Source organism: Rutidosis leptorrhynchoides, chromosome 4 (assembly GCF_046630445.1).
Source record: "Rutidosis leptorrhynchoides isolate AG116_Rl617_1_P2 chromosome 4, CSIRO_AGI_Rlap_v1, whole genome shotgun sequence".
NCBI lineage: Eukaryota > Viridiplantae > Streptophyta > Magnoliopsida > Asterales > Asteraceae > Rutidosis > Rutidosis leptorrhynchoides.
The window spans coordinates 308981537-309001285 of NC_092336.1; positions in this window are offsets into that span (position 1 = coordinate 308981537).

Here is a 19749-nt window from a genome sequence, read left to right on the forward strand (position 1 = left end):
TGATACTTTTAGTAATAAAAATGATAATTTTATTAGTACTAATAATAATAATAATAATAATAATAATAATAATAATAATAATAATAATAATAATAATAATAATAATAATAATAATAATAATAATCATAATAATAATAATAATAATAATAATAATAATAATAATAATAATAATAACAATAATAATAATAACAATAATAATAATAATAATAATAATAATAATAATAATAATAATAATAATAATAATAATAATACTAATAATAATAATAATAATAATAATAATAATAATAATAATAATAATAATAATAATAATACTACCTCAAAGAAGTAGTCCTTAAGGAAACAAAAAAAAATGCCCAAGTCCGGGTTTGAACCCGCGACATCCCGCTAACCTGAAACCAACCTTAACCACTCCTCCATCCTTGCCTTTTCTGATTTATTTCGTAAGTATAATTTATTTAACCAATATATTATCGTTTTCAGTTTTCCCATTAATCACCTCATCATCACAACATCATATACAAATCGATTAACATAATATCACTATTTTTATCTCCATCATAATAATACCATAACCATATTTACGCTCATAATCATTATTATTACCTCGTTCATCGCCATTAACATAGTCCGATCATCATCAACTTCTAACTATATATTTATCTCATTCATAATCATAATCTAATCATTATTCTTAATCTAATCACTAACCTAGTCATCATAATATCTCAATCCTCATTTTCGGTCATTTTAGTCATAAAATCATATGTTTTCATCGTTTGTTATTAATCGAAGTAGTCCATTCATGGAACCAAACCAGGTCACTGCCCAATTAAATAAATAAACAGGAATTCGGTCTAACTCAAAATAGTCCATTTAACATAGTCCAAGTCACGTCCATAAATCTGTTACTTAGAGGTTAATGGCCTAATAAAAAATTATTGTTTTTAAAGTTTGCAAATGATGATTTATACATGTCGATATCCACTGCCATTATAATACTACCACAACATCACCATCATTCCATCTCTAATTATCATTTCTATAATCTCGTAATTTTTTATGATAGTGATCCTTACTTAAATCTCTAAATCGTTATTTAATATCACCTTTATCATAACATACCTCAATACAAAAAACAAAAACAAAAAAAACAAAAAAAATATGTCCAACATCAATTCTCTATTTTTGGTCGGCCACAACTTGGACTAGTTCCACATGCTTCACAACAACTTGTATTCCCATTATCTTTATACCCCACTTTAGCAACATGTAATTGTTTTATTGAATCAAGTGGTGTGGAAATGGCCGGTTATAAATAAAAGAGAGGAACGCGTACTAGTAATTTAAAACCATAACAACAAGACGTGTGGTGTTCGAATATAAATAACAACCGAGGATCAAACAACAGTACCTGCAGGTTTTAACCTGGTTTGATGATGCTTCATGATGCAAACAGAAAGAGGAATATGGTTATAGCTATTGTATGCAGTAGCCGCAAACAATTGAATGGTGATTGATGAGTGTTAAGGTGGTGAAGAGTTTTAATGTGGGTTGCAGTTTAGTTTTCAATAAGTAGCATGTGTGACTAAAATATCGAATAAAAGTTGTTGGGTATGTTCGAAAGTCTACAACAATAACAACAATGAAACTGTAACAGCCCACAAAGGGTTTCGGTTATAGCAACTGGTGGGTTTGGATTGTGATTGTGGTGGTGTTCTCAACCCGGACCGAAAACAGAAACCACAGAGATGATGGTGGATTGATGGTGGTCTCGGTGTTTGAAGGTGAGTCTAAGAAAGAATCTGAATATTGTGAGCATGTAACAATAATTCTTGAATGAGGATGATGATAAATAGTAACTGCAAGTGGGTTTCGATTTACTGTTTCAAAAAAAAACTAATAATTCAAATGGTGATGAAATGGGTTGTTCAAATAGTGGTAAATCGTGGTCAACAAGAGTGGCGATGGTATGTTGCATTTTGGGTCACGAATGAAAAAATAACAGCTGTGGCATAACAGTGATTTATGTGATGGTATTTGATGAAAGATTGATCGATGAATAAATTTAGAAGAGAGAGAGGGATAAAGAAAAAGGGATAGAGAGGTGGTGGTTATAAATTGTGTAACTCGGTATGCTTATGTGTACATATAAATCATAATTGAAAACGAGCAGGAGCAATCAAACATAGTGAATTCTATGGATTTAATCAATTAAGCACAGTAACTTCATTCAATAATATCAATATCGTGCTTATTTTTAATCACGGGTGAATATAATAATTTTATAATAATGATCATAATATAAAAACGTGTGATATGTTAGCCGTCGCCTTTGACGGACTGAATTTCATTCTCCATCGTTAATTAGTGGTGAATAAAAGTATACAGAAAAATACCAAATTTAAATTAAATTCCTTTACTTATTTCGGTCATTATGGTATAAAATTTGATCATTAATTTATTAAATAAAAATTACATCAACTGTCCCGCTCAACTCTAGGTAAAATATAAAAAGTGTTAAAATTAAATAACTAGATCCTAAATACATTTTTAGTAAGCCTAAAATTTATAGAACTCAGTTTCGAATCACCATTTATTTTAAAATCATATAGCTCAGTTTCGAATCACCGTTTATTTTAAAATCATATAAGTTTGAATTTAACTTACTTAATATCAATCGGAACATCAAACGAGTATTACAATCATTAAATATTTATTTTTAATATACTCTATTTATATATAGAGATATATTTTAAATAATAATTATTATAATATCCTACTTTTATTTTATTTATTTTTACTAACAACAACATATAATACTTCAAATTATATTTCGAATTATTATTTATGTATACTTACACACATATCAATTTATAATTAATTATTCATGAATTGTCGAGCACAATCAAAAGGTAATTGATTATATGAAACATGTAGCGACCCGGCAAAATCGTCATTGACGGCGCCGCTAACTTAGGTCCCGTTACGTGGTTGTAGTCCCTATATGAGACTCGTTTGACCAGAATTATGTCGCATTCATTTGAAAAGTACAAGAGTTGCAAAGTTTTAAGTAAACCAAACGGTTCGACAACAAGTATAAGTTTACAAAAGTAGTAATGTAAAAAGGAAATAACTTGTGACATAATTAGTTGAAAATCACAGTTGCTATAAATAGTGTAAATATGTATGTATGCTTGACTCCAAGCAAGTATGAGTGTACGCATGTATGCTTGACCCCAAGCAAGTATGAGTGTACGCGGAAGCATGTATCAAATAGCCATTCATGAACCTGAGAAACATATAGAAAACTGTCAACGAAAAACGTTGGTGAAATCATAGGTGTTTGTAAACGTATGTTTTTGAACCACAAGATTTAGTATTCCCTTAACGTTGATTATCAAAATCGTTTGCATTCCAAAAGTATTGTTCGCGAGCACCCAATTATCAAGACTTAACGTATCCTTCCATAGAACCCCATCACAATAGTGTTAGAATATACACTGTTTCTTAAAAATATATTTCATCCGTAGACGGTAGCGAACCGTCCGAAATGAGGGTTTGTCAAACCCGTATGGCCACATAATATAAGTTCTCGCTTACACCCTGCAAGTGTAACTAATGATAATAGAATTGAGGATTTTTGTTCTAACTCGCTGTGGATTGTTTGTTTCATACTACTTGTGTTCAAAGTATAAAAGTAAGTAGTACAAAATGTAACAAAGTATATGTTTCTCAGCCCACAATTTAAAAGTATAAAAAGTTATTGAAATGGTGGGACTATGATCTCACCTCGAGTGCACGAGTATAAATGTACTTCACAAAGTAAACGTGTGCATGAAAGTTGCTTAGCCTTGACCTAAACAAGTAAGTTATATCAATTAACCGGTTACGACACAAGGTCAGGCAAAATGTGTTCAATTAGTCCTATGGCTCGTTACGACCTGATTAGTATAGCATGTGAATCACGTTGTCAAGTTTCATGCAAGAATCAAGTATAAAATAAGATTTGAACGAATGCATAGGTGTTTGGTTAAGTTTGACTAAAAGTCAAACTCGGTCAAGTCAAGTCAATGAAAAAGCCAACACGTTCGGGTCGGGTCCCGAACTATTTTTCTGAGGTTTTTAATCATATATAAGCATGTTAGAACAACTTACATGTGAATCGGAGGTGCGTAGCATAGCAAACATTTTTCGTAAAAGTGTAGGCTTGGTCAGAACCCAAACACGGCAACTGCCGTGCCGCGACCAAAGAGGACCGCGCCGCGACATTTAACGTGGTCTGGTGCCTGGTCAGTTTCAATTGTTCAAGTCAAAATTCAATCTTCAATTTAGCACAATTCACAAATCGTAAACACTTAGAACACGTATCTTATATCATTGGAAAGGTAATTTGACAAGGAACACAACTAAACATGTTTTATCAAACAAAAACATCATTTGCAATAACCGAATTCTCATCAAGTGATTATTAAAGGTTCGTTATCAAGGTTTCAAGTTCGTAAAACGTATTTTTTGATTCGGGAATCCAATTTACACATACGATATGCCGTTTCGAAGGTAATTAAACATACATTGCATCTAAACACTTATTAACAACATTAACAAGCATTAAATGCATCAAAAGTTCATTTTAAAGTCTATCAAACCCTAACCAAAATTCACAAAAATCAATAACCATGTGTTTGAAGTTTTCTTAATCAACCTACGCATCAAAACGAAGCTAGTGGTACTAGTAACATAATTAAAACATGAACTTTAACAATTTAATAACATTAACTCATCCAAAATCAAAGATTAAGCACACCCATTTTCAAGTTCATGCTAGTTACTCCAAAACAACAAATCGAGCAAACAAAACATATATTCATGTTATACTTGAGCCATAGACACTAACTAACACCATTTCAAGTATATAAAATAAATTTAGAGAAATATAGTGTTTTAGAAATGTTACCCAAACGAGATGAAATTGGTATCAAATTGTAGAGGATGAAGAGAGGATTCCAAATATGTAATTTGTTTTGTTGTAAGCCTCCTAGATAGAATTTAGATGATGAATGAATGATTTGGGTGTTTGAGATCAAAAATGGAAGAGAGAAAAGAGAGAAAGAGATGAGGGAAGAATGAGTGGTGGTAGTGGTGGGTTGACTAGTTGACCTAGTCAACTAGTTTGCCCACTTGACGCCAATAGTCCCTTGAGTTTAAAAGCGGGTGCGTGAATTTACCAAACGAATTATTTTAAAATGCTAGATTAAACGAGAGATGTTATAATTAAATAACGGGAATATTATGAACGTTAGTCAACGAAAGGTACGAATTTAGATAACGAAAGATATTATCTAAAAAAAAGACGGTGTTAAAATAAATTTAACGGAAAAATGCGGGATGTTACATTACCTACACCTTAAAAGAAATTTCGTCCCGAAATTTAGTAAGAAGTAGTAATTGTTGTTTCTTCTTCGAAACCTTGCATTGTAGATTCTATGAATAAGTGAAAGTACTTCCTTGAGTATTCCAATGAACTTGACGGTTGGGAGTTTACGTTGTTCCTGAGTTTGGTTTCACGATCCATAATTTCAATCGGTTCTCCTATGAAGTAGAGTTTGTCATTGATAGTAAGTTCATCAAAAGAAATAACAAGTTCTTGCTCGGCAAGACACTTCTTTAAGTTTGATACGTAGATTGCAGGATGAACGGAGACTCAAACGAGTCAGAGAATCTAAACGGCTAGCAACGGGTCCAAAACGCCCCAAGATTTTAAAAGGATCAAAATATCGCGAATTTAGCTTTCTACATTTCTCGAAATGGATTACACCTCCTCAAGGTGCGACTTTTAACGTTACGCGGTTTCCCACTTGGAATTCGAGAGGTTTACGTCTAACATTTGCATGGCTCTTTTGGCGACTACGGGTCATCTTGGGCCTCTCTTGGATTTGAATGATCTTAACAGTTATTTCCTGAATGAGTTCGATTCTGGTGGTTTGATTGTTGCCTACGTCGGCCCAACAAATTGTAAAACGATAATTGCGGTCATATAAAATTTCAAAAAGGTGCGGCGTTAATACACGAAAGAAAATTTTGTAGTAAGAGAATTTGACTAAAGGCAAGTACTTTTCCTCAAGTAAATTTGAAGTCGATAACTTAAACTCGTATTATGGTTTCCAAGGTCTGAATCGTATGTTTGTTAGGTCCTTCGGGATGTGGTTGATGTCTTGTACTCATGTTTAAACGTGGTCCCGAGGCTTTTTGTAAGGCACCCCGAAATTTAGAAGTGAACAATGATCTCGATCCGAAACGAGGTACAATTCTTTTAAGATACATTTGAACAAGCTTGTTAGGACCTGAAAACGTTTGTTGGAACAAGTTTCTGTTTCTCAAGAATTTCGCGCCGCGAAAGATTTATCGGTTAGGACTATTCTCCCTCGTGGTGAATACTAATATAATGTGAAGAGTCTCTCTCTCCATTCAGAATTTAGATAAAAGATTTCCTTATATGGAAGTACGAGTGTAAAGCGAGAGAAATTTCTGCCTCGATGTGAGCATAACAAGCATATTGTAGTTCGTCGATAAAACTGTGCGAAGACGAGATAATATACACGTGTAACATATGTTTGAAGTCGAAAGAATTTGTCGTTCATTCGAAAGCATAAATATGGTTCGACAACAATCGAAGGTGTGTCCCTGGTATGGTTGTTATCAGTATTCTCGGAGTTTTCGGATATCCAACAAGAAAAATGAAGTCATGTACATGGCACATGGTGGTGATTAGGTTGATCGAGTCCAATCACCATCACATGTCATTAGAACTTTGGAATGACTTACTATAATATAACCACGTTGATCGAGTGTCGTTATATTATACTAACTCATACCTCCATTCCCACATCACTCCATAGATTCAAGTTTGTGTAATCGTGAAGATTTAAAATGTACAAAGTGTAACGACGTCTCTAACGTGACTCGTATTGAATCGAAAGAATTAGTGCAACTCTAAAGAAGCGTTCCCCGAGGGAGGTGTATAAATGATTGTTCATGTCAAAGCGGTTCAAGTCAAACAATAGCGTATTTCGGTACGAGAAGTGTAATGCATCATGATAATGAATAGTACGCAACCGTAGTGATAAATAGTGATGACGATACTCACCTTGAGTAGTGATGGTAGTAACAAGAAGTGGTAGATAGTAAGGAACACCGGTGTGACATCGATAGTAAGTTAAAACGGTGGTGAATAACAATCTGGGAGACAGAGTTCCCGAACAAGTTTGACTAATGAAGTCGTCATCGTCCTTACACGTATGAATCATGAATTTACGTGTGTTACCAGAAAGTGGCAGAATACGGATTCGTATGATAAAAGTTTGGTACCATTAAGAAGTTTGCCTAAGAGTGATTCAAGTATAATGCACAAGTAGTCAAGTAAGTGCTATCTATAGCAAATGTATGTCAGAATGCAATGGCTAACTATCCTGTTGTAGTCTAGATTCACTAATGCGTCCTAACGACTCTGTCAGACATAATAATGCACATCCTAGATCCCTACAACCTGGCTCTGATACCATCTGTAGCGACCTGGCAAAATCGTCATTGACGGCGCCGCTAACTTAGGTCCCTTTATGTGGTCGTAGTCCCTATATGAGACTCGTTTGACCAGAATTATGTCGCATTCATTTGAAAAGTACAAGACTTGCAAAGTTTTAAGTAAACCAAACGGTTCGACAACAAGTATAAGTTTACAAAAGTAGTAATGTAAAAAGGAAATAACTTGCGACATAATTAGTTGAAAATCACAGTTGCTATAAATAGCGTAAGTATGTATGTATGCTTGACTCCAAGCAAGTATGAGTGTACGCATGTATGCTTGACCCCAAGCAAGTATGAGCGTACGTGGAAGCATGTATCAAATAGCCATTCATGAACCTGAGAAACATATAGAATACTGTCAACGAAAAACGTTGGTGAAATCATAGGTGTTTGTAAACGTATGTTTTTGAACCACAAGATTTAGTATTCCCTTAACGTTGATTATCAAAATCGTTTGCATTCCAAAAGTATTGTTCGCGAGCACCCAATTATCTAGACTTAACGTATCCTTCCATAGAACCCCATCACAATAGTGTTAGAACATACACTGTTTCTTAAAAATATATTTCATCCGTAGACGGTAGCGACCCGTCCGAAATGAGGGTTTGTCAAACCCGTATGGCCACACAATATAAGTTCTCACTTACACCCTGCAAGTGTAACTAATGATAATCGAATTGAGCATTTTTGTTCTAACTTGTTGTGGAATGTTTGTTTAATCGTACTTGTGTTCAAAGTATAAAAGTAAGTAGTACAAAATGTAACAAAGTATATGTTTCTCAGCCCACAATTTAAAAGTATAAAAAGTTGTTGAAAAGGTGGGACTATGATCTCACCTCGAGTGCACGAGTATAAATGTACTTCACAAAGTAAACGTGTGCATGAAAGTTTCTTAGCCTTGACCTAAACAAGTAAGTTGTATCAATTAACCGGTTACGACACAAGGTCGGGCGAAATGTGTTCAATTAGTCCTATGGCTCGTTACGACTCGATTAGTATAGCATGTGAATCACGTTGTCAAGTGTCATGCAAGAATCAAGTATAAAATAAGATTTGAACGATTGCATAAGTGTTTGGTTAAGTTTGACTAAAAGTCATACTCGATCAAGTCAAGTCAACGAAAAAGTCAACACGTTCGGGTCGGGTCCCGAACTATTTTTCTGAGGTTTTTAATCATATATAAGCATGTTAGAACAACTTACATGTGAATCGAAGGTGCGTAGCATATCAAACATTTTTCGTAAAAGTGTAGGCTTGGTCAGAACCCAAACATGGCAAATGCTGAGCCGCCACCAAAGAGGACCGCGCCGTGACATTTAACGTGGTCTGGTGCCTGGTCAGTTTCAATTGTTCAAGTCAAAATTCAATCTTCAATTTAGTACAATTCACAAACCGTAAACACTTAGAATACGTATCTTATATCATTGGAAAGGTAATTTGATAAGGAACACAACTAAACACGTTTTATCATTTGCAATAACCGAATTCTCGTCAAGTGATCATTAAAGGTTTGTTATCAAGGTTTCAAGTTCGTAAAACGTATTTTATGATTCGGGAATCCAATTTACACATACGATATGCCGTTTCGAAGGTAATTAAACATACATTGCATCTAAACACTTACTAAGAACATTAACAAGCATTCAATGCATCAAAAGTTCATTTTAAAGTCTATCAAATCCTAACCAAAATTCACAAAAATCAATAACCATGTGTTTGAAGTTTTCTTAATCAACCTACGCATCAAAACGAAGCTAGTTGTGATGACCCGGGAATTTCCGACCAAATTTAAACTTGAATCTTATTTGATTTCGATACGATAAGCAAATTATGTAATGTTGAAGTCCCATAAACATTGAACTATTTTCATGCATACATATGACCTTTGAACTCATTTTATGAATTCAGTGAACCTTTGACTATTCCCGACGATTCACGAATAGATATTTGTAAATAAATATGTATATGTAAATGTAAGTATATGTATATTAATTTGAAATTATAAAAATATAATTTAAGATATGTAGTTTGTTATCTTTAATAATAAGTATTATTATTACTACTTTCATTACTAATATTAGAATGAATATCTAATATAAATATCAGTGTTATTATTATTATACATAAATAGAAAAATTTACACAAATGATTTGTTAATTATTATTATTATTATTAATACTATTATTATCATTATTAACATCATAATTACTAATAATATTATTATTAGTGTTACTAATAGAATTAATATATTTATACTAGTAAATTATTAAAAATTAAGAAGTAGATATAAACAAGTATGTTAATACAGATACATATAACTACATATTAGGAAATCAGTATTAATATTATAAAAATAATTATTAATAGTATTATTATTACTATTATTATTAAGAATCAATAAAACAAATTACTAATAATATTATTAATAATATCATTAAGGACATTATTATAAATAACATGTTCTTATCTTAAAAATTGTTATTACTAGGATAATTAGTATTAAAATTAGTATTAGGTTATCATTATTAATAATAATCAGTGTTTTTATTATTTAAATAAATAATATAATTAATTTTATAAAAATTATGTTTTATAATAAAAATAGTACATAAATATGAGCTGGGAATCGTACAACTATGGAATCAAATCACAGATATAAACAAATGCAGTTACACTAACTAACAAAAGCAGTACAAATCCATATCACTTTCAGTATATTTTTTTCCTTATTTTCCTGTCTGATGGATCGAATTCTGTTGTCTCCTTTTGCTATAAATCAAACAAGCTACACAATGATACTGATTAAGTAAATCATTTATCCATCGTTGTTACCAACTAAAAACCCAAACAACCTTTGTCTGATTGATTTTTAAAACAGAAAGAGAGAGGAACCAGTGGTATACCCTGTTCTTGAACTCGAGAATCAAAAAGCTCAAATTCGAATAAGATTTAAAAATGCATAGATGTGGTCATGTTAGGAATATTTTGCTTAAACTATCTGTAAAATAACAGCTTCCAATTCCTCTTACTCGCTTCGAATTTTCGAGTCAAAGATTTACTTCAAAAAGTCGACAATTGTGTTCATCATAAAATTTGAGTTTAATTCGATGTTTTGGGGTAAATTAAGATTACATAAAGTTTCTAAGAGAGATTTGAAACATATTTTGTGTTGAGATCGTAGTCTAAAACGGTCTTAAATTTCCAAATCAAATCAAGGTTCATAGTGTTCTTGAAAAACTGCTGTCGATTAAATTTTGTTTTTTTTTATTCTTTCTGTTAATTCAAACAATCACTACAAAACATTCCCATAAATGATTTAGGATGTATTCTTGTTGGAATTATAATCTAAAACAGTCTAAAACTCACAATTGATGATGGAGTTCTTCGTTTTTCCTAAGGAGTACTGCTACTGCATTTTTTTTTTAATTTCAGTTCTAAGAAATCCAATAAACAATCACGATTTCAATTGCTTTCTGTTTCAAATCCAAGTTCTAATTTAACCCTTTAAGTCTGTATGATTTTCCTCTGGCCGTTTGAAACTATGAAGAAGAAGGGTGAAAATAGTAAATGGATTAAATGAATTTCGAGTGTAAGATATATCAGAAAAAAGTAAATGGCTGAGTGGTTAATGGGGGTATTGTACGAGCGTGAGGTCTTGGGTTCGAGTCTTGTATGGAGCTTTTCTTTTTAGAAAAACAATTTAAAAGGGTATAAACTTTTATTCTCCTTTCCATTATCATTACTATAATAATAATAATAATAATTATTATTATTATTATTATTATTATTATTATTATTATTATTGTTATTGTTATTGTTATTGTTATTATTAAGTATTAGTATTGTTAGTATTATTATTATTACTAAGTATTAGGAATATTATGATTAGTATTATTATTATTATTATTGTTATTATTATTAGTATTATTATGAAGAGAATTAAGTTATAATGATTTATTAATAAAAATTATTATCATTGATGATATTATTATTATTGTTATTACTTCATTATAATTATAGTATTATCAAAATTAATATTATCATCATTAAATTTAATTATTATTTTTATTAATAACACTATTTTAGTATTATTTAAGTCATTATTTAAACAAACCAAAAGTTATCTATATAAAAATATATCTAATACATATATGATAACTATCTAAATATTATATGCTATTTTTTATTATAAAATGTTATTATATATTATTATATAATTTTAATTAAGTTACATATAAGATATAAGTATATTTTTAGTATAATCAAATATGTAAATATTATTATTAATACCATATAGAAATAAATACTTAAATATATAATATTAACATAAAATTGATATAACTAATACATTTATATATATATATATATATATATATATATATATATATATATATATATATATATATATATGCTAAATAACAACTATGAATATTAATAAATATACAACTGATATAGGTTCGTGAATTCGAGGCCAACCCTGCATTATTTCAAAATAGCCATATGTATTTTTACTACAAAATACATTAGGTGAGTTTCATTTGTTTCCTTTTTACATGCTTTTGCCATATATACTTTTGGGACTGAGAATACATGCGCTGCTTTTATAAATGTTTTACGATATAGACACAAGTAATCGAAACTACATTCTATGGTTGAATTATCGAAGTCGAATATGCCCCTTTTTATTAAGTCTGGTAATCTAAGAATTAGGGAACAGACACCCTAATTGACGCGAATTCTAAAGATAGATCTATCGGGCCCAACAAGCCCCATCCAAAATACCCGATGCTTTAGTACTTCGAAATTTATATCATGTCCGAAGGAGGATCTCGAAATGATGGGGATATTCTTATATGCATATTGTGAATGTCGGTTACCAGGTGTTCAATCCATATGAATGATTATTTTTGTCTCTATGCATGAGACGTATATTTATGAGAAATGAAAATCTTGTGGTCTATTAAAATGATGGAAATGATTATTTATGTTAAACTAATGAACTCACCAACTTTTTGGTTGACACTTGAAAGCATGTTTATTCTCAGGTACGAAAGAAATCTTCCGCTGTGCATTTTCTCATCTTAGAGATATTATTTGGAGTCATTCATGACATATTTCAAAAGACGTTGCATTCGAGTCATTGAGTTCATCAAGAATATTATCATGTCATTTATAGTTTAGATATATTATGAAATGGTATGCATGCCTGTCAATTTTCGATGTAAAGAAAGTTTGTCTTTTAAAAATGAATGCAATGTTTGTAAAATGTATCATATAGAGGTCAAATACCTCGTGATGTAACCAACTATTGTGAATCGTTTGTAATCGATATGGACTTCATCCGGATGGATTAGGACGGGTCACTACAGTTGGTATCAGAGCGGTGGTCTTAGCGAACCAGGTCTTGCAATAGTGTGTCTAACAGATAGTCATTATGATGCATTAGTGAGTCTGGACTTCGACCGTGTCTGCATGTCAAAATTTTTGCTTATCATTAGTGTCGAAAATTATTTGCTTATCATCCTTAGAGTCTAGACACGTCTTACTGCCTCTATTGCATAGACAGTGTATAGATAAATTCATATCTTAGCGTATCTGTTATTGTTACCTTTGCCTGACAGCTTTCGTAGATTCCTCCGTAACTTATGAGGATGTTAGTATTATATATGCATATGTAAATTATGTATTGCAGGGTACTAATCTACATCCTATTCTATTCTGTATCAAAAATCCTTCATCTGATCGTACGAGATGAGTCCCTCAACCAGTTCGAGTCCCACAAATTTCGATAGTTAGTCTGACAGCTATTCCGACATGGATATTCACCTAAGCTCCGAAAGCAGTGTCACCAGAATGAATCAATCAATCAGCCATCCCCAATTCAGCTGATGGGTTCGTAGTCTACGTAATCAATGGAGACGTGAAAAAGGCAATCCCTTCCACCAACCGAATTTACCTCTTGGTAAAGAACCTGAATCACTTACCGGCGAACCTGTTCGTAATACCATTTTCTCTTTCATTTCTAGAGTATCTCGTCTCGACTACATACTATCACAAATTCTTGATCTTATTCATCCGCTCGTTTGAACCGACAATCATCCTAGAGTAATGGAAGAAGTCAACGAGCTTCGCGCTCGAGCAATCAACTTGGACAATATGGTGCAAAACGTACCACCTTCAGCAACATCACCTGCAACAACAGTATCACCAACAACCTAAGTTTCAACATCACATACCTCAACATCTTATGCTGTACCTCGAGTATAATCATCGTTCTACATGATGTTCTATATCATTTATCTTCGTTCGACATGGCGTTTATGTAATCTCTAATGTTTTAGAGATTATATATTCTTATTCTAACGGTAAATCAGATGAGTTAATATCATATTGACTCATTAAATCCATGATTACATCTGAAAAAAATATATAGGTATATATGTTTTCATAAAGATGATAATTAAAAATTCTTTTGTACAAACTGTTAATGGTGAAAATATTTTAACGGGTAGGTAATACCCGTGGAATATTTAAATTTCACATTAATAAGTTACACTGTACATTCTTCAAATCTAAATCAACGGTCATTTACTATCTTACTTACATCCACAGATATTCGAATCCGTTCATCACAGAATAACCATTTTCATTCAATTTCATATTTGGATTTTGACCTATCAGAATCCAACAAGTGGCATAATGAAGAAAACATTTGACAAAATAAAATTTATTAGAAACAAACAAATTAACTATGAGAAATTTTGTTAAGAATCCACGCTAACTGATCCTAGCTAATTGTTCCTAGCTAACTGATCAAATTTTATTTATCGCAATTTAATTATCGCAATTTACTTTCTCGTAATTTTATTTATCGTCATTTAATTTCTGTTACTTACTTTACGTACTTTATTTATCGTCATTTAATTTCTGTTATTTATTTTTATGCACTTTAAATATCGGGACACGTATACAAGGTTTTGCCATATCATATCGACGCATATATATATATATATATATATATATATATATATATATATATATATATATATATATATATATATATATATATATATATATATATATATTATTTGGAATAACCATAGACACTCTATATGCAGTAATGATCGAGTTCTCTATACAGGGTTGAGGTTGATTCTATAATAATATATATACTTTGAGTTGTGATCGAGTCTGAGACACGTACACGGGTCATGATACGTATTAATTAATTCTAATGTTATATATTAAACTATATATGAATTATTGAACTGCTAACTGTGGACTATCAACTGAGGACTGCCAACATTGGACAATTAAAATGAATTAAAATATTGATTATAATATATGAAACTAAACAATTCTTCAAGTTTGCCACTTGATCTCATCTTAAACCTCATTTGTATCTTGACGATTACAATCTGCGTCCAAACCTTTCGTAATTCTTGAAAACACCTTAATCGAGAGGATGAACCAACCGCACTTCATCTACGTAAGAAGAGATTAATGCATATAGTTATGCACCTGAGAAACTCTCGGCAACTAAGTAAAAGTTTAACACGTAGCCGCGTCAGATCCTTTGGCATTTATTAGCAAAAATAACTTTACGATCCCTTTTCAAAGTAGCCAATTTTGTCACAGCTCCAGCAAGTCAACTTCGACTTTTCATTTGAAGTAGCCTTACTATAATCCTGATATATACAATTACCCTTTTGATACCGGAGAATTCTTTTATATTCCACCACATTACCAGCAAATGTACCAGCAACCTTGTCGCTCCTTAGTTTAAATCCCTCCGAAAAATCACTATATTTATCTATTGAAGTCTCGTCATGTACTCCTCCGCATCTTGTAATGAGAACTGCCATAACAATTACCGGGAATCAGCAATCAGTACTTTGATAAACTCACAGCATATCTACATAAACAGTTATATGTATGACATTTATCTCTTAGAATTATAGAATTATGATCTCTCATTCTGAAATTCTGAAAAGCACTCAGTCACAAATCAATACTCTGAATATTGAAAAAGCTGAATGAAGCAGCAGAAACTGTAGACATCCGTAAACGACCTTAATCATCGAAAGTTTGATAATAAAGAATAGTATGTTGGAAAAGCTCAGAAAATTTGGAACTGGAAAACAGATTGAGCTAACCACGAAGGAGATCAAGGACAAATACAAGGACCATACCATATATGTAGCGACACGTCCTAATCAACCTGGATGAAGTCATCAACATTTGGTCCCATTGCGAGGCGTTGACTTAAATATGACATGAACGACTCCAAGTATTATCTCTAAAATGAGCAAATGCACAGCGGAATGATTCTTTCATACCTGAGAATAAACATGCTTAAAAGTGTCAACCAAAAGGTTGGTCAGTTCATAGGTTTATCATAACAATCATTTCAATATCTTAATAGACCACAAGGTTTCATATACACAAACGTTTTAATAAAAATATTCTAAGTGGTTGAGCACTTGGTAACCATACTTAACATTTAATCAACGTCGCATATTCCCTTTATTATGAAATCTCACTACACTGTACCAAGAGTAGTCACCGAAACGAAGAACTGTGCAACCGTTGAATACTGGTCGTCCAGTCCGGTTGGGGTTGTCAGGCCCGATATATCTATCAACAGGATTTGCGTTTACAATACCACATGTAAATAGTAGTTACCAAACTATTAGGGAAGATATGCAGGGTGGTACAACTCAACGTAGAATATATTTTAAGTACTTGTGTCTATCTCATAAACATTTATAAAAGCAGCGCATGTATTCTCAGCCCAAAAATATATATTGCAAAAGCAATTAAAAAGGGAGCAAATGAAACTCACCATATTGTATTTCGTAGTAAAAATACATATAACATCATTGAACAAATGTAAGGTTGGCCTTGGATTCACGAACCTATATTATGTATATATATTAACACATATAATCACATAATTCCTTCTATATAATATTTATATATATATATATATATATTTTAAATGTTGTAGTTATATACATATATATACTTTATATCTTCAGTTATATTTTACGCATAGTTATTTTGTAAAATAATTCATATTCATACATATAGTTATGTTATGTGTAGTAAATATAGTTTTATATAACTAATAGTTATTTGATAAAATAATATTGATAATACTAATAAATAAAAGTTATTTTATTTTACAATAATAATAATAATAGTTATTATGATAATAATCTTGATAATATAAAAATAATAATGTTAATGTCAAAATAATAATAATGATATTAATAATAATAATTTTGATAAAAATGATAATTTCTCTAATAATGATAGTAATAATAGTAATATGATACTTTTAAATATAAATGATAGTTTTTACTAAAAATGATACTAATAATAATATTAATGATATTATTAATAATAATTTTAATAATACTAATAATAATAATAATAATAATAATAATAATAATAATAATAATAATAACAATAACAATAACAACATCAATAATAATAATAATAATAAATAGATAAATAACTACCTCAAGGAAGTAGCCCTAAAAATAATGCCCAAGTCCGGGTTTGAAACCGCTACATCCCGTTATCCCGCAAACACACTTAACCATTCATCCATTTCAGTTTTTCTAATCTTATTTGAATTATAATTATATGTAACCCGTATTATCATAAGATCATGATTATCATTATCATTTTCATGTATGACAAATCATAGCCTTATCATAATCATTATCAACGTCTTCATCGACATTATCATCTTGTGAAATCATCATCATCATTAACATCATACTATCCTCATCTTACCCATTTTATTATTATAATTATATTATATATCATATATTTATCAACATTAATCATTCACCATCTTCATCAACAACATCGTAACTGAAACAAAACAGGAGGTGCAGAAGAGATCACGAGCAGGAGCAAGTTTAGTTAAGAAACAGAAAAACGAAGCAAACAAGTTCACCAGCGGCCCAACAGCCATATCATAAGCCCAACATATCACAAGCCCACTTAGTGATATCTCAGTTTATTTAGGCTTAGTTGAAATGGAAGCTCAAGTAAGTAGCCCGGTAATCGATTGAAAATGAAATAAAAAATATATATACAGCTACGCAGCATCATCAACATCATCACTTCAGTCCACAGAAACATCATAATGAGAATTTGGCCCAATAACGTAAATAATCACGGCCCAACGTTTAAATTTTCCTAAGCCCACTAAATATCCTAACTTATTGTTTGGTTTAAGTTTATTAAAGTCAAATGAATTGTAGCAGTTGAGTTATAAAGGGGACCAGAAACAGAAAAACATCACGGTCATCATCTCTCTCACAGTGTTCAACTTCTTTATCATAATCGTCACTGTATCACTTTATCGATTTTTTTTTTAAAATGGAGTAGCAATAGCAACAGTGACCCGTCACTATTGTGTTTTGTTGGGTGGTCTTCAAATAATAGCAACACATTAGCAACAATAGCGTGATATGTGGTGGTTATGTGGCGGTTTCAAACAGAAACTTGAAAGTAGCAGTGTAATAATAATAATTCAATGGGTTATCGTTTGGATTTTGATAGGATATAGAGGTGGACACAATAATTATGAAGCAGAAATTCAACGGTAGTTGTAGGTATTTAAGGTGGGTTGTTGTGGCCATGGATGGCGGATCATAGTGGTGGTTATTAGAGGGTCGTGGGTTGTGTGCGTTTCCAAAGGTGGTTCAAAGGTGGAAGGTGGTGATACGATTGTATGTCTATATAAAGAGAAGGTGGTGGCGGTTTAAAGTGGACAAGATAAGGAAGGGAAGTAGAGAACACAAGTGGGTTTTGTGTGTTAACCGAAATAGAAGAAAAAATATATGGTTGATGATGATCGGTTGTGATGAGAAAGGAAGGTTGCGGTTGATCATGAATATTTTTGTATCATGTATGTGTTTATATGTATATATCTAAAATCAATCAATATAATTATGATTTTAATGAAAGAAAATGGTAATAGTTTGATTGAGTTTTGTGGTTTGATTTGAATTGGAAAGCATCAATTGTAAGTGATTTAGATGAAGATGATTAAGAGTGGATAACGGTTTCAATTTGTGGCTCGTTGGTGATTGTTTGATTCCTTTATAAAGAGACATGAAGAAATGGGTTTCGTTAGGATAGTAAGAAGAAACAGAAAAAAAAATATATGGGTATTGATGGGTTATGGTTCATATCCTCCTTATGTATTATTATGTATATATATGTATATATATATATATATATATATATATATATATATATATATATATATATATATATATATATATATATATATATATATATATATAAAATAAGAGAATGAGATAATGAGTTCATGAGAATTATTGAATTAGATAGAAACGTTAGCCATAACTTTCAAGTGGGGTTATGTGCTTCCACATTCACACTAAGATGAAAATATATATAATTTGCACATTACATTACATATATAATGTGACGACCCGGAAATTTCCGACCAAATTAAAACTTAATCTTTATATGTTCCAACACAATAAGCAAAGCCTGTAATGTTGAGTCTCGAAATGTTTGAACTATTTATATAGATTCATTTAACCTGTGACTATTTCCGACGATTCACGAATAATTGTGTGTAAATAAATATGTAAATATATATACGTGTATAAATATAAGAGTGCATATTAAGTTGAATTAATAAAATACAAAATAATCATTTGAATTGAAAATGTAAAATAATGTACAAGATAATTAAGATTAAAATTTATTTATGATTTAAACGAATTCTTATTTTTATTTATTATCATTTTTATGATATTATTTAGTTATTTTATTAGAATTATTATTAATATTATTAGGGTATTTACTATTAATATTTATTAAAAATAAAAATAGGGAATCCCATTATGTTAGAAGTAACTATCAATTTTTTTTCTTTTTCTTCACATGAAAATAATTTACGTACTTCATGTCTCCAGTTTGTTACAAGTCTACTTCACAAATCAATTGGAAATCAATTTAACTGTTAAATCATGTACCTAATCACTCTATATAAGTTACAAACTGCAATTTGAGTTGAAAACAAAGAAAACCCAGAAAATAAGCTCGACACTCTGTACATTCATCTTTTTCACCATATTTTGATTTAGAACAAATTTTCAAAATGTA